Genomic DNA, 19,411 nt, shown 5'->3' on the forward strand with positions numbered 1-19,411 from the left:
TAGGAACTAAAGCAAAGCAGGAACCTAGAACCTATGCTGAGGCCATGGAGGAGTGCTGTTTACTGGCTTGCTTCTCATGGCTTGCTCAGCCTCCTTTTTTTTTTTTTTTCCACTATGAAGTCTAACACTTTCTTTTTGTATGGTTGTTTCTTGCAACATTTCCTTGACTCATATGTGCCTTTGAGCATCAGAAGCGTGTGAGGCTGCAGAGTCTTCGCATCACAGCGTAGTAAACAGGATGCATGCAGAAGCCGTTGTTTATTATGAGTCCACTGATTGGGGCTTTCCAGGTTTCCTCTTGCCGATCTTTATGACAACCTCAGGAAGAAAGACCCATGGTTAGTTCATGGCAGGGAGAAGCTTGCGTCTGCTAGGTCTACTGAGATAGTTTTTCCAAGCCTTAAGCACATTTTATCAGTTGGTATATTTTGAATTATATTGTTGCTGTGTGGTTCATTACACATTCAGCATCTCATTGTTCTGGAAGTTCAAAGTGTGGAATGGATTTTGTCCTGATGAAATGAAGTTATCTGGTCATGGGGGTGGGGTGTGTGTGCATGCTTCCAAAGGCCCAAGGTGAGATTCCGTCTCTTGCCTTTTCTAGCTCTGGTGGCTGCAGGGACTCCTGCCTTGTGGATGCTTCTCTCTAATTTATCTCCTTCTCTACAAGGCTTTGTGTGTCTGTGGAATCTCTCTATCCCTGGTGCTTTGAAGCAGAGATCTCACTAGATCTGAGATCCAGGGTATTCCAAGGTAACCCCCTCTCCTCAGGTGCGTTATTGCATGTTGCATCATTTGCCATGTGTGGTGGTTTGAATAAGAATGCTCTCCATAGATTCATGTGTCTGAATACTTAGCCATCCGGTGGCTAAGTGAATGACACCATCAGGAAGGGGTAGCACTATTAGGAGGTATGGCCTTGTTGAAGAAGGGTCTTGTTGGAAGAAGTGTATCACTGTGGGGTGGGATTTGAGATCTCATATGTTCAAGGTAGGCCTAGTGTGGCATTCACTTTCCTCTCCAGCATCATGCCTGCCTGCATGCCACCATGTTTCCCACCATGGCGATAATGGAATAAATCTCTAACTGTAACCCAGTCCCAATGAAATGTTTTCCTTTATAAGAGCTGCCATGGTCATGGTGTCTCTTCACAGCCACTGAAACCCTAGTTAAGGCACCATGTCAGGTGGTACTCACGGATTCTTTGGTTTAGGAAGTAGACATGTCTTTTATGGGGGTAGCATTTGTTTTTTTCTCCAGATGGTAACTCCACATGTCGTTTCAATGTCAGAAGGTAACACTCAAGCTGTGTTCTTAGCTCAAAGAATTGGAAAGATGGAAAAGGGACCACATAGGTAGAAAGAAGGGAGCTGAGATGAGACGGGAAGAAGGACAACAGTCACTCCGTCCCAGAGACCAGGAGAGAAACAAATGGAGGATGTAGCTGTTATGGTTTGATCTAAAATGTTCAAGGGCCATGCACTAAAGGCTTGGTGGCCAGCTGAGGGACCTTAGGTAAACAACTGAATCGTGTGGCCTTTCATCTCATTGACATATCAATCCACTAATGGGTTCATAATTTAATGGATCACTGAGAAGCTGCAGAAACTGTTGGATTGGGGGTCTAGTTAGAGGAAGTACATCACTGACTGTGTGCCCTGGGAGGTGGAAGGATGCACATCCAGACCAAATGGGAGGACCATTTCTACCTCTATCACACAGCAAACCTTTTCTTGTTTTTAAGAACTTGATTTACAGTCTAGAATGATCAAACATGGATAACAGTATTCAAATAGAGAGGGGAGGCTTCTGGCTCAGTAAGGGCAGGCTTTGAAAGGGTGAGATCAGAGTTCATGTACATCCATCCATTTGTACCTTCCCTGGGAGGCAAAAGTTGTCAGGATTACGCCACTCTGCATTGGGATCTGATTCTATGTGACTTCTAAATTAACATCTTGCCTTGCTGAAAAGCCATACAATAATTTGGTTCTGGGTTAGGCTGACTCCACTTTGGCTTCTCTTGACCCCAGTTACTTTTATGACCCTTCAATAGGTAGCTACTCATTGATAAGACTATTGAGCTCATAACCCAGAATTCTAGTACCTATAACACGCTCAGATAGAATCCCACATGCGACCTATAAGCTGTGTAATCACGGGCTTGTTCCTCAGACCCTCTAAGACTTCATATATATACAAAGGGAGACTTTATTCTAACATGGTGAATGGAGAAAGAACTTACATAATATGTTCATTGTGGAGCCTGGAAAACATTTTCATAAAGCCGGGTATTGTTGTTATTGCTATCATTCTTCTTCATTTGCCTGAGGTATCGCAAATGCAAGTGGTAAAGATGAGCTGAACTGCTTTCTGATTACAAATCCCTCTCATTACAGAAGACTAGCAGGAAAGGACCACCCCTCCCATCAATCTGGACTCTTGACTGTAATTGGTGTGTTATGTCAGCTTGTGAGGCTGGATGGTTAGATGGGCGGGGCCTATAGGGTTTGATAATGGATTTCTGCTCCTCTGGAGAACCCTGACTAATACAAGATAGACCCTGGTTTGTGACCCACTCATCTACCACTGGAAACTTGGCTTACTCTTGACTTTTAAAAGTTGAGGCTGCAATACTCATCTATGTGTACGACTTTATATAGCCTAATGTTTTACTTTCTTTTAAACAAAGGTCTGAGGGTGGGAGGAATGAGCCACATTGCAGAAATATCCTATTTTTTAGAGACTTTGAAATGTTTCCTAAGAGGTTATAAAATGTATCTCCCCACTAGTAGAGTCTAAGTATTGCCTTTCTTCTATTCATGTGGATAAAAATCTCTGTGACCTTGAGTTAAGCAACAGTTTCTTAGAGGTAATAGTGGAAGTGAAATCCATAAAATAAGACGCTGACAAAATGTTGGTCATAAATTACAGCATCTCTTCAAAGCAAAAACAAAAACAAAAGAGCAACAAGCTCAAAAATTCCCGCACTAGCTCGAAAGAACGTCAGGAGCTGAGAATAATCGTACAGACCAAACGTGTCTGAAAAAACCTTTCAAAACTCAGTGTGGTGGTTTGAATAGGAATGGCCCCCATAGTCTCATATATTTGAATGTTTTGCCATTAGGGAGTGGCACTACTTAATACAGATTAGGAGGCGTGACAATGTTGGGATAGGTGTTTGGAGGACCCTGATGTTTGAAGTCGCTGTCCTCCCAGCCTGGATAGCCATTCTGAGCTAGATGGAGGATTCCCTCGTCCACAGCAGTGCCCCCTACTCTCTGCCTGACCTCATCTGGAGAATGTCTTTAGGCAAAGGTGCAACCACATCTGCTATATGGCCTTTGGCACAGCTCCCTGCTAGCTCTCCCCTCCCTGTGCCTACAGGATACTTAGGTATTGTGTTCCCATTCATATGGTAGGAGCGTGCTGCCAGATGCAAAGCATCATTGGAATATCTAGTTATAACCAATTATGTACACCTAACCTGGGAGCTCCCCTTAGTCCCCAAGGACTGTAGAGACTTTGTTCACCCCAAATAAAGTTGAGCTATCTCACTGAAATGGTTCCTAGAGGCTGTTCTTTCGTGCTCAAGACCTTCCAAGCTCCTCTTGCTCTTGTGGGTTGATGGGCAAAAGCCTCCCAGGGAAGGAAGACCTACTTAGAGGTGTGGCCTTGTTGGAAGAAGTGTGCCAATGGGCTTCGAAAAGTGTCACTTTAAGGTTTCAAAGGCCCAGGTTCTCTCTCTTCCTGCTGTCTGTAGACCTAGCAGGAGAGCTCTCAGCTCTTTCTAAAGCATCACATCTGCCTGCACGCCGCCACGCTTCCCACCATGATGATAATGGACTAAACCTCTGAAATTGTAAGCCAGCCCTGGTGGAATGGTTTCCTTTATAAGAGTTACCATGGTCAATGGTGTCTCTTCACAGCAATAGAAACCCTAACTAAAACACTCAACAGCAAAACAAACCAATAAAAGTAGGTACAAGATAGGAAGGGCCAAAGAAGGTTATTTGTTTGGCCAAAAAGTACAAATTGAACAGTTTAGGACCTAATGAGACATGACTTCCCGTCTAGTAAAATGCTAAATTCAGGATGACCTGAATGGCTAGAAAGTTGGCTTGGATGGTACCAGTGGGCAAGCATGAGGTCTTGCATGCAGCTTCCAAGCATCTATTCCCGGAAACTCTCTAGCCAGCCAGTTTAGTTAAGTCAGTGAACTCCAGGTTCAGTGAGAGACCCTGTCTTTAAAAATCAGTTGGAGATTGATAAAAGCACTTGGTTTGACATATGGTTTCTACACTCATAGGCATGTGCACCTGCACAGAGATGTGCACACATACATACAGAATGAAAAATCAATCTTTGCTATTCATTTTAACTTCATTTTGATCTAACTGTAAATTAAAATGAGGTTGTAAGGCATATCACAGAGGTCCCTTATACAGCTCACCCTGCTATAGTAATATTTTTCAAAGTTATGGTAATATATCAGACCAGCCAAGTTAAATTCATATGGCTTGTAGGACATTATTGAAATCTCATTTCACTTGTGTATGTAATTAGTTCACTGTAATGTTACTACGTCTGCAGATTCATGGGACCAGAGTTGGGTTACTGACAAACTTCAACACATGGGTCTCTAATGTTTATAGACCCTTTTCCTTCCTCCCCACTCCATGTGCTTGCTTGTGCACATGGATGCAGGTGAACGGAGTTTAAAATAGGGCCTCAGATCTCCCAGAACTAGAGTAACATGTAGCAGTTACCCCCAACTGTAGGATCTGGGAACTGAGCTTGGGTCCTCTACAAAAGCAGCACATGCTCTTAAATACTGAGACATCTCCTTAGCCCTGGGCCTGGACATTTTTGATAACGGAATCTTCACAGTTTCCTTAGTGTCTCCTTTACTTCACTTGGGTGTGGGATGACGGTGTTTTTGTGCACTGGTGGAAACAGCTCTCCATCACTTGATTTTTGAAATTTGTGCCTTCATAAATCCCCAACTGAAGCATTATGTTCCACAAAGTAGGTCATGGCTTGTTGCCTAAAATGTACTTCCCTTTGGAGCACACGCTCACCCACACTCATAGCTTGAACACACATGTACTTGTTTCATAAAAATAAAAGTACTACTATGTGATATGCTTAGGCCTTGGCTGGGAATCAACAAGATCTCAGCATCAGCTGCAGCACACATTTGCATATCTTAAAGTAAAACGTACACGTGGGAAGGAGGAATCTTGAAGGGATAATGTCAAGATTTATCTAGCTCAGTGAGCCACCTGATGTGGATTAGCGTTCAAAATTAATTTCTAATTTTTCCAAATGTGATTAAACCTGAATGTCATGACAGTTTTCAAGATAACAACGACGTCTTCCAGTACTTCCTACTGGAAGCGGGTGCGTCTCAACACCTCACTCCCTGAGTACCTTGGAAGATTAAACAAATCTAAAGGGAGTTGAAGAAGTCTGGCCTTTCATAACATACCATATTCTAAAAATTATAAAGCATTTTGTACTTAATTGATAATTAATCCACTTGTTTCAGAAAGTAACCTTCTCATCTAGCCTGTCTATACTCCGAATCCATGCAAGTACCAAACTCACCCACCTAATTATGCAAGTGAAGCTTCTGGTCTTGTGCCAAATATCCAAGAGGCATTATTGAAAAGGAAGGAGTCCATTTTTGGCTGGTGGTTGCCATTCCTGTGGAACTTACCCCGTTGCTTCGGGTGATGGTGTAGAAAGACAGAACATCAAGGCAGCAGGGGGTGTGGAAGAGTGAAGGCACTCATCTCAGAGAATCAGACAACCGAGTGAGAAATGCAGAAAGAGGCAACAGGTCCTTTAATGGCATGGCCCAATGACCTGTCTGTCCCTTCTACCAATACTATATCTCCAAAAGTTTCCACTATCTCCTGGGGCCACTAGCTGGAGACCAATATTCAACACATGAGGCTGTGTGGGAGGGAATATTTCATATTTAGACTATAACAGCAAATAGAAGTAAAGGGGGGGAGGTAGATAGATACATCGATAGATAGATAGATAGATAGATAGATAGAGAGAGAGACAAACAGACAGACAGACAGACAGACAGAGACAGACAGAGGCAGACAGAGAGACAGAGAGACTGAAACACATGGAGAGCTAGAAATGGAGACAGGGATTGGATCACATGGTCGTGAAGTCTTGGTTGGTGAATCTAGATTGTAGCGGGGAAGCAGCTAACCATAGCCAGGGAAAACCTGAAATTCTCCCCTGAGACCATCTTCTGTGAAGCCAAATGCTGTCTACTATACAATCAGGAAAGAGCTGACGTGTGGACTCAAATAGCAGGTTGCTAAAACAGAATTCCTCTCATGTGGGGAGGTCTCACCAGCTCCATTCAGGTCTGTAGTTAAATAAGGTTCACCCACATTATGGAGAGCTAAAAATTTAAATGTAAACATCATCCACAAACAGTTTTAGAGAACACGTCCAGAATTATGTGGACCAAATGTTTGATTACCTTGACCCAGCCATGATGACAGATCAATGAACGAAACAAGCTCAGCTGTCACACTGATCTTTATATTTTCCTTAATGGATAAGCTTCCTGAACTCGTTGCCCTGAAGAACACAGAGAACAGCCTAGCTCACACATTGTAGAATGCTTTGTTCAATTCACACTGTCCACTGTCCATGTATTATTCTTTTTATTTTTAATTTTTATTTATTTTTTATTTTTTATTTTTAATTTTTTTCCATGTATTATTCTTAACCAATTTCTCTCTCTTTTGCCTGGCAACTGCACGGAGATAGTCATTGCTAGACTGATGGGTGTCACTTTAAATTCAGACCTACAAATACCAAGTGGATAATTAAAAATGTCCTACGCTTGTACTTCCCGGAGTGTTTTCTCTTGATTGGTTTCCAGTCACAGACGACTGCAACATCAACTGTGTGGATTCTTCTTTCTTCTTCACAACAATCAACTCAACAGCAACAGCGTGTTCTGTAATTCAATTGAAATTTGACACTATCTGGAGAGTGTTAATGTAGGATTTTGCAACTTACCAGCTTAGTCCACAGGACTGCCAGCATTAGAAATGCAGTTGAAAGTACAGGGCTTTGTGCATGTGCGTGCGTGTGCACGCCTCCCTGCAGGTACATACAGAGGCTAGAGGGAGACATGAGTGTCCTGTTCTACAACTCTCTCCTTATTCCTTTTAGACCAAGTCTCTCACTAAAGTTGAGCTAGACTGGTAGCCACCAAGCCTCAGAGTCCTTCTGTTTCACCCCTGCCCCACACTGGGGTCACAGTCATGAGGACACTCACATGGTACACAGGTGCTGAGGATAAGTACCAAATGCTCTGACCCACTGAGCCACCCCCACAGCCCTTTATTTTAAAGTGAAATGACTCAGTAGGATTTGGCATATCTTAGGAGGCATAGTATAATTGAAACTATGTAATCTTATTTTTAAAAATGCTTTAAGCATAAAATTTCTGATTTTCAATTTGTTATGACTAATTTATAACTTATTCTATTACGGTTGAGAAGTAGTTTAGTAGTAGAGGTACAATGCTTGCTAAGGGCACTGTTTGATGGTTTGATTATTCCAAATCTTACTTGTAACTTACTTTCATTATTATAATTTATTACTTAAAAAGGTATATATATATATATATACACACACATATATATATATATACACACATACATATACTCTTTGAAAAACTAATATTTCAAAGCATACAGTTTTTGTTAATCATTGTAAAAGCGTGGGAATGTCAGTAATTCTTAAATACTTTGTGAGCATAGAATACATGTTTTCCTTCCATTGTTGTCTGGGTTTGAGCTCATCTTACTAATAAACATGCAAATAACAATTAGTTTTGATGAGGCAGAACACTTCTCTGCTAAAATTGCTTCTCATTTCCATGATATGTCTCTTCATTTCATAAAGTATTTTAAATTGAGAACATATTTTAATAATATATTAACAGTTAAGTAATAGATAACTCAAGTGCTTGCTGCTGTCTTTTTGGAGTCATTTCTTCTCACCCCTTAAAGTAAGATACTGAGTCAGAACTCACAGCTACCTGCAGTCTGCAAAATAATAAACACTCTCCAGTAACTGACACCAAATGGGCCAAAACCAGACACCTGGATCCCCCGTTGCCCCCAGAAGCTTTTTATTTTTCCATCATTGTCACTGAGAACTGTCACCTAATGAATATGCATAATGGGAGACTTGGGAATCGTTGGAGCATGAAGAGGTGTTTTCATAGCTGCAGAAATGGAAGCAATTGCTACGCTGATATATTCTATTGAGGAAAAGCCCTTAGAGATATTTCTCAGGCAATGCTTCGTAGTATGAAAATTTCCATCATTTTCCAATTTCTTCACCATTCTTACACATTTGAGCCAAACCTCTGTCTCCTCGTCTTATCTCGATGGAATTTATTTTGCATTATATCTGAGGTAGAATTTTTAATTCTTGACTATTTTTTATTAACATTAACATTTACTAATATTTAGAGTTTTGGTGGTGGCCGTCAATGAGTCACCGAAGACCTTGTTAAACATATAGATCCTCAGAATCCACCTCCGTATACTGAAGTGGAATCTCTCTTTAATAAATCCCCAGGGGAGCCGCATGCACAGTGAGTCTTGAGAAAGCACTGTGTGAGACGTTGGCGCTGACGTGGCATGAAATAATGACTCATAATGTGAAGAGCATTTTTAAACTGTGTGGGGACAGGTACGAAATCCCGAGGGCCCGAGATTATGAGAAAAAGTGGGGGCTCAAGTCTCCTCAGCTGACGATGTCCTCCTATAGGGGACATAGGGTCACCCTTCTACTCATATATGTCTCTGGAACACTGTTCTAGTGCAGGCAAGGCTGGACATTCTCCGCACGCCTCAGGACACTTCAGTTGTTCTGCAGTCCCTTAGAAGAAGGCTGATCATCCCCTAGCAGGTAGATACAGTGCTTGAAGACATTATTTTATTTTCAAAAACTTTTAAAAATTATTTATTTTTATTGTATATGCATTGGTGTTTTGCCTGCATTTATGTCTGTGTGAGGGTCTCAGATCTTGGAGTTACAGACAGTTGTGAGCTGCCATGTGGGTGCTGGGAATTGAACCTGGGTCCTTTGGAAGAACAGTGAGTGCTCTTAACTGCTGAGCCATCTCTCCAGCCTGAAGACGTTATTTTCAAAAAGTCTCCATGTGACTATTGTATTCAGAGTAGACCCAAATTAATATACACTAGAAGGAAGAAAAGACTTGCTTTGGAAGGCTGCAAGAGTGACAGGCAGGAAGGGAAAGTTAGTGGGGAGTTTGCTCTAGGCAGGGAACTTTATAGAAGTGTCAGTCAAGATAACCATTAAAGTGACTGGAGAGAACGCCCGAGTGCTCTGGAGAAGCCACATGCTTTTATATGGTGGACTGTTAATCTCTGTAGTGATCCTATGAGATGGGTAGTGCATTCATGCTACTTAGAGAGGGTGTCCCAGGCAGATGCCAGGACACCTCATCCAATCCTGAAACAGAGCGGATAAAGAATGGCAGAATCCAGGAATCTGCTTCTAGCAAGTGTCAGCTGTACCACACCTCATCATGACTTTGAGCTTCTAGCTGTGTATCATGAGAAAGACAGATAATGTGCCTCTTTTATTTTATTGTATTTTTTCTTGTGTGTGTGTGTGTGTGTGTGTGTGTGTGTGTGTGTGTGTGTTTGAAGGCCAAAGATCAACATTGGGCATCTTCTTCAATTCTTTTCACCTAAAATATTTTATTTTCATATATATGTGTTCATGTAGCAGCTGTAGATGTTGGGGACCAAATCTAGGTCCTCTGCAAGAGCACAACATGCGCTTAACCACTGAACCATCCTTCCATGCCTTTCACCTTAGCTTCTCTAGAGAGGAAATTTTGTTGAACCTGGAGCTCACAGGTTTGGCTAGGACTGCCTGGGCAGCAAGCCGCAGCAACCCAGGTGTTGGGGATTCAAAACCAAGTCTTCTAATGGTGTAGCAAGTGCTTTGTCCACAGAGCCATCCCTCTCTCTCTCTGTCTCTCTGTCTGTCTCTGTGTGTCTCTGTCTCTCTGTCTCTCTAAAAGATTGATTGTTTTATTATGTATACAGTGTTCTGCCTGTATATATGCTTGCACAACAGAAGAGGGCACCAGATCTCATTTTAGATGGTTGTGAGCCACCACCATGTGGTTGCTGGGAATTGAACTCAGGACCTCTGGAAGAGCAGCCAGTGCTCTTAACCTCTGAGCCATCTCTCCAGCCCCAGAGCCATCTCCTTTTATTGTCTGTGTTAATATAATTCAAAGTGGCAACTGATATAAGTGATCTTATACAGGGTCCTGCTCAATTTCAAACGATGTATGCCAACTTCCTCCCTGTTGAGAACATTCTGGATATTTAACCTGTTCCCTAATGAATTGTCATTATTGCAAGCATTACTCACTCTTTTGATCACTGTGTCATTTATTTCTCAGTGCATAACAAATTGCTAAAAGAAAAGAACACAGGGCAGAATGCTGTGAGCTCCTTAGAGGCTTCCTTGAATATGAGTGCAGACCTGTTAATTGAGGATCTTCAGCTATAATAATCTACCCATTTGTTTACTTCAGTTTCTTTCCAGCCTTTAGTTCTCTAGTGGGTCACTTGGGCTAAATACCATATTTAATTAAAAGCCTTATTTTATTGAGATAAAATACTGCATCTGGAGAGATAGCTTCACTGTTAAATGTTTGCTCATATGCATCAGGGCCTGACTTGGATCCTCAGAACCAACATTAAAATGCCAGATATGGTATTGTGAACCTAAGCTCCCAGCAATGAGGCAGTAGAAACAGGACAATCCCTTGGACTTAGTCTAGCCTAATTGATGAGCTGTAAGCTAACGAGAGACCACATCTCAAATGAGGTGGACAGCATTCTTGAAGATGACACTAGAGATTGTCCTCTGTCCTCTACATGCATGCATGCATATACACTCACACATCAGCACCTGTACACACACACACACACACACACACACACACACACACACACACACACACAAAATATAAAATAAAAAATACCAATACATTTCTTTTCTCTTTCGTGCTATTGTATTATTATTTGGGGGTTTCCAGAGAAAGGAAACCACTAGATGTAGGAAGAGGACATATCATAAAGCAGGATGGGAGATGAGATTTCTGAAGATTGTGTCTGGACCCCTAGGAGAACCATCAAGGTAGTTCAAGTACCCAAGATGCAGAGAGTAAATGCTACAAACTGGTCCAGGAAGACCTGAGAACCAAGAAACACACCACACGCTGTTGCTATAAGGATGTTTAATAATGTTACACCAGAAGTGATTCCTACAAAAACTTGTGACCATTTTCTTTGTTGTTTTCAAATTCACTGAATAATATAGACAAGAAATTAATTTGAGTTATTTTTTTAGAAGTTTACCTTTTTCCTATCACTGAAAAATGAATTTTGTGGGTTTGGGCAAAGAAAGTATAAATGTGGAAGATGACTAACATTGTACTATAGTAGAATAGGGAAGAAAAAAGATGCAATTGTTTTGTGACTGGAGAGAGAGAGAGAGAGAGAGAGAGAGAGAGAGAGAGAGAGAGAGAGAGCACACAGAGAGACACAAAGAGAGACACAGAGAATGAGAGATAGAGAGAGATAGAGATACACACAGAGAGAGACAGAGAGAGACACACAGAGAGAACAATGAGTTGGCTTAAGTGTTTTGGGAAGGTGCACATTCAATAGTTGATAATTGATTGCCTGCTAGGAATGAGAAGTCAAAAACATTCTTAAAATTAGACATGTGGATGGACTCTCCTATCATCTAGAGAGGCTAGATATAAACATAAATGAGTTATAATAAGTTAGAAGCAAATATGATAAATACAATGTACTGAAATGGTATGTAGCTTTCAGAATCCGTACAGAGATGGTACTTCAGTGCACTTGGATGTCTTGCATCTTCCGTGCATGACATTTCACAGGGACTTCTAAGAACTAAGTTCTAAATGTCAGTAGAAATCAGAGTCAACAGAGAGGCTGAGTATAAATGGACAACGAAGCAGAAGGAGCACCCAGAAGGACATGTGCTAAGGACACCAAGAGTTCAGAGCACGAAGGCTGTCAAGACAGACTGTTCCACTTCTAGGTGGGCATCTCATAAGCTCAGGTCAAAGGATGGCCACTGATTTTGGCAACAGAAGATTTGGGTATTATTAGTACCTTAAACAAAGAAATGCTGCTAGCAAGCAAAGGCTAAGAACAACATTATTATTCACTGAGCAACTGAAAATCAAAACCATAATGTACTGGATATGGGGGCAAGTGCCTGTAATCTTAGCACTTGGGCCATGGAGGCCAAGACTCAGGATGCCAAGGTCACCTTCAACTACTTAAGGAACTTAGGAGGACCAGGCGAGCTCGGCTACACAAGACCTTGTCTGAAACAATCAAGTCAACAGTAACAACAAACCCCCAAAGCCTGCCATGACATCACTCAGGCTTTAGATCTAGTCCATGTTCTACTTCCGGTGGGCGTGGAGAGTGGTACAGTTGCTTTTGAAAATAGCCCTACAGATTCTTACACTCTAGCCTGAGAGCTAACCTAGCATCCAACACTTCTGCTACTGGAAATAGATAAAAGAGAAACACACAAACTTTTTTTTTCCTCACAAAAATTCGTAGTTTTGTTGCTTAGAACAGCCAAAACCCATCAAGTAATGGATGGATGGATTATGTACGAAAAAAACCCATATAGTGGAATATTTTATTCCATCTCAAAATGTGGCGGTGGCCATGTAGCATCTACAGGGAATAGCACGCGAATGCTTCACTGGCGTGACAGTATTATTGCAAGGCCCTTGGAGACCCCTTCCTACTTGGGAAGGATCTATGCCTACATTGTGTGTGTGCTGCAAGCTCTCCTGGCTCTTGCTGTGCTTGTTCATACTCACAGCAGGATAGTTTCACTTTGTCAGTCATGGGCAAGGCCGGGGTCACTCAATCTCAAAGCCCGGGGGCTGATTCTCAGTACTCTTTCAAGGGGTAAAAGCCTCCTCTCTCTATCTCTATTGATCCTCCAAACGTGACCATTAATCCTGGGTATCGTGGGACATGTAATCATGTCCCTAAAGAAACAGTTGCCGTCACACTGAGTAAGCCTGTGGCAATTGTGGAGAGCAATGGGTCCTGCTTACGTAAGTGTTCTGAGGAAGCTGATCAACAGAGCCTTTAAAAATGGGGAAGCTCAATTGTTATCCCATCCCTTGTATCCTCCCATTCCTCCCTCCCTCCCACTTTCCCCCTATTCCCTTCCCCTATGTCTGTGACTGAGGGGGACTTCCTCCCCCTTTATATGCTCATAGGGTATCAAGTCTCTCCTTGGTAGCCTGCTATCCTTCCTCTGAGTGCCACCAGGCCTCCCCATCCAGGGGATGTGGTCAAATATGGGGCACCAGAGTTCACGTGATAGTCAGTCTCTACTCTCCACTCAACTGTGGAGAATGTCCTGTCCATTGGCTAGATCTGAGATAACAATTGAGATGTAATATGAATAAATCAATAAAATATATAAAAATAAGTGGATATTATATTAGCCCAACATAGATGTCATTGAGAGACTCCACCCAGCAGGGGATCAGAACAGATACTGAGACGGAAAGCCAGAGTCTTGGTTAAGTGTTTTGAGTACCATGAGGAAACTATTAAGGCTGGCAGATCTGGACCTGGGTGTGGGGGGCAGGAGAGAAGACTGAACAAACTGATGCAACAACCAAGGACATTGCAAGCAGAGCACCTAGATGTTTAGATGTAGCTAATGAACAGCTTATTCTCCACATGGAAAAGGGGAGGGTAGAGGGGGAAGACTGCCCCTGACAGGAACTCTGGTGCCTGAGATTTGACCACTGCCCCTTGATGGAGAGGCCCTGTGGGAACACAGAAGAGGATGCAGACCATCCAGATGTGACCTATAGGCCATGGTCAGAAGGTGGGGGCGGGGGGCAGGACCCCACTTGTCAGAGGTCTGGGGGATGGGAATAGGGCAGAAAAGGGAGGGAGGGTGGTAACAGGAAGATAAGATCCAGGGGATTATAAGTGGGATATGATGTGTATAAATTATGATAATAAAAGTTAAAAAAAAATGGGGAAGCTGTGCCTGATTGATAGAGACTTAAAAATGGTTCTTAGAAAGATAGTATCAGAAATTGATAGGTGCATATCAGGAAAGGTTGTTGGGCACAACAGGCATGTCTCTGTCTACAAATTAAAAAGTACTGTGACAGAAGGATTCTATTTGATGAATGGACTTATACCCACAAATGGTTAACCTGTCTTTCACCTTGTATAACCATGTAACCGCATTGGCTGCCAGTTGGGCATGTGCTCATGTCCACAGGACCTGTCTCTCTAGACATTTATTTTTGGCTTGCTGAAATTGTGCCTTGTAGTGCAAAATATGGCTGGGGGTGAGTGACCCAGTGGGAGGGGGAAGGAGGAAGAAAAACTACTACTGAGGGATTTTTATACTGAGGGGGGCTTATGTAGTACTGATGTTATGATTTCTCTAAATAAAATAACCACTGATGTCACTGCTCAGGCTAGCAGGATTGCAATTGTATAAATAAAGAACCATTGGGGGCCATTGCTTGAAATTTCAAGGCGGTCATTGTCTTCACTTTATGCTAATACCCCTTCCCAGTCCTTACAGCTGGAGCTGGTCTTTGGAAAAAAAAAATGGAATAATGTCACTCCATCGATGAACCACTTACAGTAAATGTATATTATGGTATACAATGAATATATAATACATGTTCCTATTTATATGAAATATCCAAGAGAGACATTTAGTGATTAAAAAGTAAATTAATGCTTTGCTGAGGTGAAAGGAGTAGGAGGAGAAGGCATGAGAGAAAACAGGAGATGACAGCTAAAGGGTATACAGTTATTTGGGAGAAATAAATACTCTGGAATGAATTTTAGCTATGATACCCACTATTTGAATTCAGTTCACACTGTTGTACTAGTGTACTTTAAACAGACGGATCACGTGACCTTTAAACTCTGTCAATCAAAAGCTGTGAGGAAGCAAAGCAAAACTAGCTGTTGAATACAGACTGTGAGGAAATCTATATACAGAAAACGATATCTCAGGGAGGTGGAAAAAAGGGAAGGGAGGGGAGAGAGGGAGGGAATGAAGGGAGGGAGGGATAAAGAATGGACCACAGAGGAAGAGACGGAGGGAAGAAGACAGCAAAGGCATCGTACAGCATTTACTACACTTAGCTTGGATGGGAATAAGCAGGGTCAAGATAAGGCAGAAGATCACAAAGCGCGATGACTGTCTTTTTTATGGTGTGTTTATGGATGCTTGCTGTGTTACTAGAACAAGCAAACCAAAGTATTTCGACTGGCCTTTTTCTAGTGAATAATGATGATATTGGGTGAGAATGGAAAGATCGTGATTAATATCCAATTGGGGTAATGTACAATACATTGAATTTATGAGCCAAAAGAAAGAGTTTACAGCAGGACAGAGAAGCCCTGGGATGACAGGCAGGTGGTGAACTTGGCTGAACTTGTAAACATATTTTTTTCTCTTGAGGTTTCCATGATGTTGGATCAATAACATATAATGGAAGCACCAATAATGCACTTTGGAAAACAATAACAACAAAGGCAGCCATCAGGAATCTCGAAAGAAGGATTGAAGATGTAGAGATTCACATTGACTTGCACAAATAATCAAAAAGCTCAATATCCACTTGGGTAAAGTGTCATTGGAAGGGATGACTTGTGAAGCTGTCTTCAGTACCAAGTTCCAAACATCTGAGGTGTGTAAATGTCATCATTAAAGTGATTTCTGTACCACTGTGAGGTGGGAGAGGTGTCATTCTGTGTAAATCTCCTTGAGTCAACATGCCCCCACAAAATGAAAATGCCAAGAAACCACATCACGGCCCCACAGAGCTGATAAACATGCTTCCGGGAGGAGTGATTTAGCCACAGTGCGGGAATTTAGGAGAACATTTCTCCCCTCTTAATATTAGCCCATCAGTGATACTTCCATGACTAAGTGAGGGTGGAGGACCGAGAAATATTTTGGAAAGATTTTTTTCTAAAAAAATTAATTAAATAAATCAAGATTTAACATGGACTAGGAAATTTGGGAGATCAGATTATTTGGTTCTGTAAAATCGAGCTACAGTTTATTCGTCTTTTGATAATTGCTAATTAGTTGCAAGTTATGTAAAGGAAGCCTTCGGAATAACAGGCAGCAGTGGAGCTAAGCCTCACATCGACAACTGGGGAAGGAGTGGGTACCCATGTTCCTTGGCACCAACTTTGTTATTTATTCAGGCATGCCATTTAAAAGACTGCTAATTAGGACTAATGACGAATGCGTTCTGCAATGCACACATTTTTCTTCTGTCATCGTGATGAGTCTGCAGGACCAGGTCAACATATCATATGGGCTAATGATTGTATTGATATTATATTGGGATGAGGGAATGAGCGGTTTCCTAATTAGAACTAAATAAACCTTTAAGATAAAATTTAACCAAATAATCACAAATACTAGAATTAGCAGTAGATTTATCAAAGCTATTCTTGTAAATAGAGAAATATAAAGGCTCAAAGTGGATGGTTCCTTGAGCATTTGAGGGGGAGATTTAAGCCTCCAAACACTCTAATTTTTCGTCTGTCTTATATTTATCACAAATGAAATAATGGATCCTGTAATTACATGCCCCATCATGAACTCTTAGGTAGCTGGCTGTCTAAAACACTCGACACAAGAATTACATACTTCCGCATGCAGCATTCTCCAACCCTTACAGATGCTGCTACTAAACCTGGTTGTTTCACAATTACGCCACATAAAAGGCTGAATGCCATTACGCTGTCAGAGCAAAAATTGTACTAGATAAAGAAAGTTACAGGGTAAGGGAGGCTATTCAAGGAGATAGTGATGGGATAACCCAGGACTAAAGTCACAGCTCAACTGAGGGGTTTCTGAACACGATCCCAATAGTTTTATAAGGATAAAAACTTCTATACAGCAGAAGAAACCATTGTCACAGCAAAGGACAGCATCTTCCTAGCAATTAGACAGCCTAGGGAATGGACAAAAATATTTACCAATTATATACCCAAAAGAGGGCTAGTGTAACAATAAAGACTGAATTCCAAGATCCAGTTTATCAGAAATTGAATAGAGTTTAGAAACAGAGACAAGAAAAGAGAAGTGCTCAAAGAAATGCCATAAACAATCATTTACATCAGTTATGATAGTATCCTAATAATACAACCAGTGGTACTTGATCTAAGAAAATTATTATATGACAACACTGATGAAAAACTGAAGGTGAGATACCAAATTGATAGCATTTGTCTTTCATGATAAAATAAAATATAATCCAAAAAGAGACACTCAAACTCAAATGAATGATACAGCTAGAAAGAAAAAGGTGTATATTCTTGGGTCTTAGCCAGGGGGTCAGTTTTATTTATGCAGGGCAAATTCTGGAGTTAATGCACAGCAGGGTGAGTTCAGTGAGTGTCACAACTTCCAATTGCTACAAGCATAGACACTAAAGGTTCTCAACACAAACACAAGATGATGTGTGATTGTTTACCAAGCATCTCCATATTAAATAATACAATTATACACCCTACTCTTTATAAAAATTTAATTTTATTCAATTCAGTTATATATAATGTAATCATATATTACATAATGTGTATACTTTATAATACATGCAATACATTATATGCATATGTATTATAACAATATATAGTATAATATATGATATATGCATTATACAGTCCATATTATAATTATTTACCTATAAGACATGTTATACTAACTGGATATACATCAACTAAACTGAGAGGGCAATGTTAAATGATAACTTGTGTCCTTAGATAGAACAAGGCAGGAAATGGGAGAAAGCATTTGTTTTTTTTCCTAGTCATATGTATTAAGACACTGGTATTTATAATAGGCATGTAAATCAATTTGATACTGCATTTAAGTAACCATAAATATATTTAATACTAAAAGGAAGCAAACGCATTTGAATTTTAGCAAGAAAAGCTGCTATGACCACCAGTCTACCATGGTCATAATCCTTTCATAATCCTACTGACACAGGTAAGTACATCTGGTCTGCATCCTACATAATCATTTACAAATTATTCTGTGTCTTTGTGACATGTCAGAAAAGCTAAGTTCAGAATATTTCTGGGTGCCAACTGATTCTCATTCCAAGCAAGTTGCTTAAATACTCAAAAAACACAAACCTTTTGCTCACTCCTCATTGAAGAGCAAACACACACAGCCTAACAAAGCCCTACATTTACTCTATACCGAGAATTACTAAGCTGGGTGTAATGTTTTCTTTTGAATGACATCTTTAATTTAGAAATGAAATCTTTGGCACTAAGAGGGGTTTTGAGATTGAAGTTTGAAGAAACAAAGGCTTGATTCCCCCAGTCCTTCAGTGGAAGGAAGTGCAACCCAGGCTGCTGTTACTGATGACTCCTGTGATGTGGGTCAGTGGCATCAAACTTTGCAACTGTTTAGAAAGAAAACATAGTTATTTCCATAATGAGTTAACTAGCTGATGTATGTCAGAACAAAGAGATGTAAACACTAGATAACGTTTTATGTTCAATATTAGTGTCTGTGTCATTAAGATATAGGGCAGGATTTTTACCACTGCATGCCATGTTGGGGTGATTACATGCTTAGCCATCAAGTGTACTGTTTTTGAAATGTTGTATGTGGGTGATATTTACTATGTATTTTTTAAAATATAAAATGTCTTGTCTTGATTTACTTAGGTATTTCCAGAAAAAAAATTTAAAAGAACATTTCAGTCTTTATCTAAGAAATAGTTTATGAAACATATAGCTTATAGCTTATTTTGTGGGATGGCATCATGTACACTGTGTTAAACAGTAACAGTATATGGGTGTGCACACTATAGAAATGCTGCAGGATACAGTTCGTGTTGTCACTAAGTCCTTTTAAGGAGGTGTGAGCTAGGAACTTCCCATGTTATGTTTACCCATAGAAAGAGGGGAGAGCCCATTTGTGGGAATGCTGGGACTTAAATGTTGTTTATAATGCTGTGAGGGTACAGGTTAAACGCAAATATTTGAAGTGTTCTTTTAATACAAGAGAAGGAGTTATACTAGTTCTCAGATTTTGAAAGAAAAATAATGAGAAAGAAATATGGCAATGGTTAGTCTTTTCTGTCAACTCAAGCGTAACTGTGTGAGGTTTAAACCTCCAGAGAGGTTTAACCGAAGAGCAATGACTCTCCCTGAATGCAGGGTGGGTGCACATCCCATGCACTAGGGTACCA

At 40.8% G+C, this 19,411-nt stretch overlaps 1 long non-coding RNA gene across 5 annotated transcripts in view; it reads left to right on the forward strand.

Annotated features, from left to right (window-relative positions):
* The window catches only part of LOC311595883, a 68,770-nt gene that overhangs the window by 42,258 nt on the left and 7,101 nt on the right, over nucleotides 1-19,411 (forward strand). For 4 of the 5 annotated variants that reach the window (XR_014778598.1, XR_014778599.1, XR_014778601.1 and 1 more), the window contains one exon: nucleotides 15,640-15,868. This is a non-coding gene — a long non-coding RNA (uncharacterized lncRNA). Of the gene's footprint in view, nucleotides 1-15,639; nucleotides 15,869-18,126; nucleotides 18,193-19,411 lie in introns of those variants that run through there. The other variant, XR_014778600.1, reaches the window with a different exon arrangement.

This window comes from Acomys minous, assembly GCF_964271855.1.
Source record: "Acomys minous genome assembly, chromosome: 4".
Lineage (NCBI taxonomy): Eukaryota > Metazoa > Chordata > Mammalia > Rodentia > Muridae > Acomys > Acomys minous.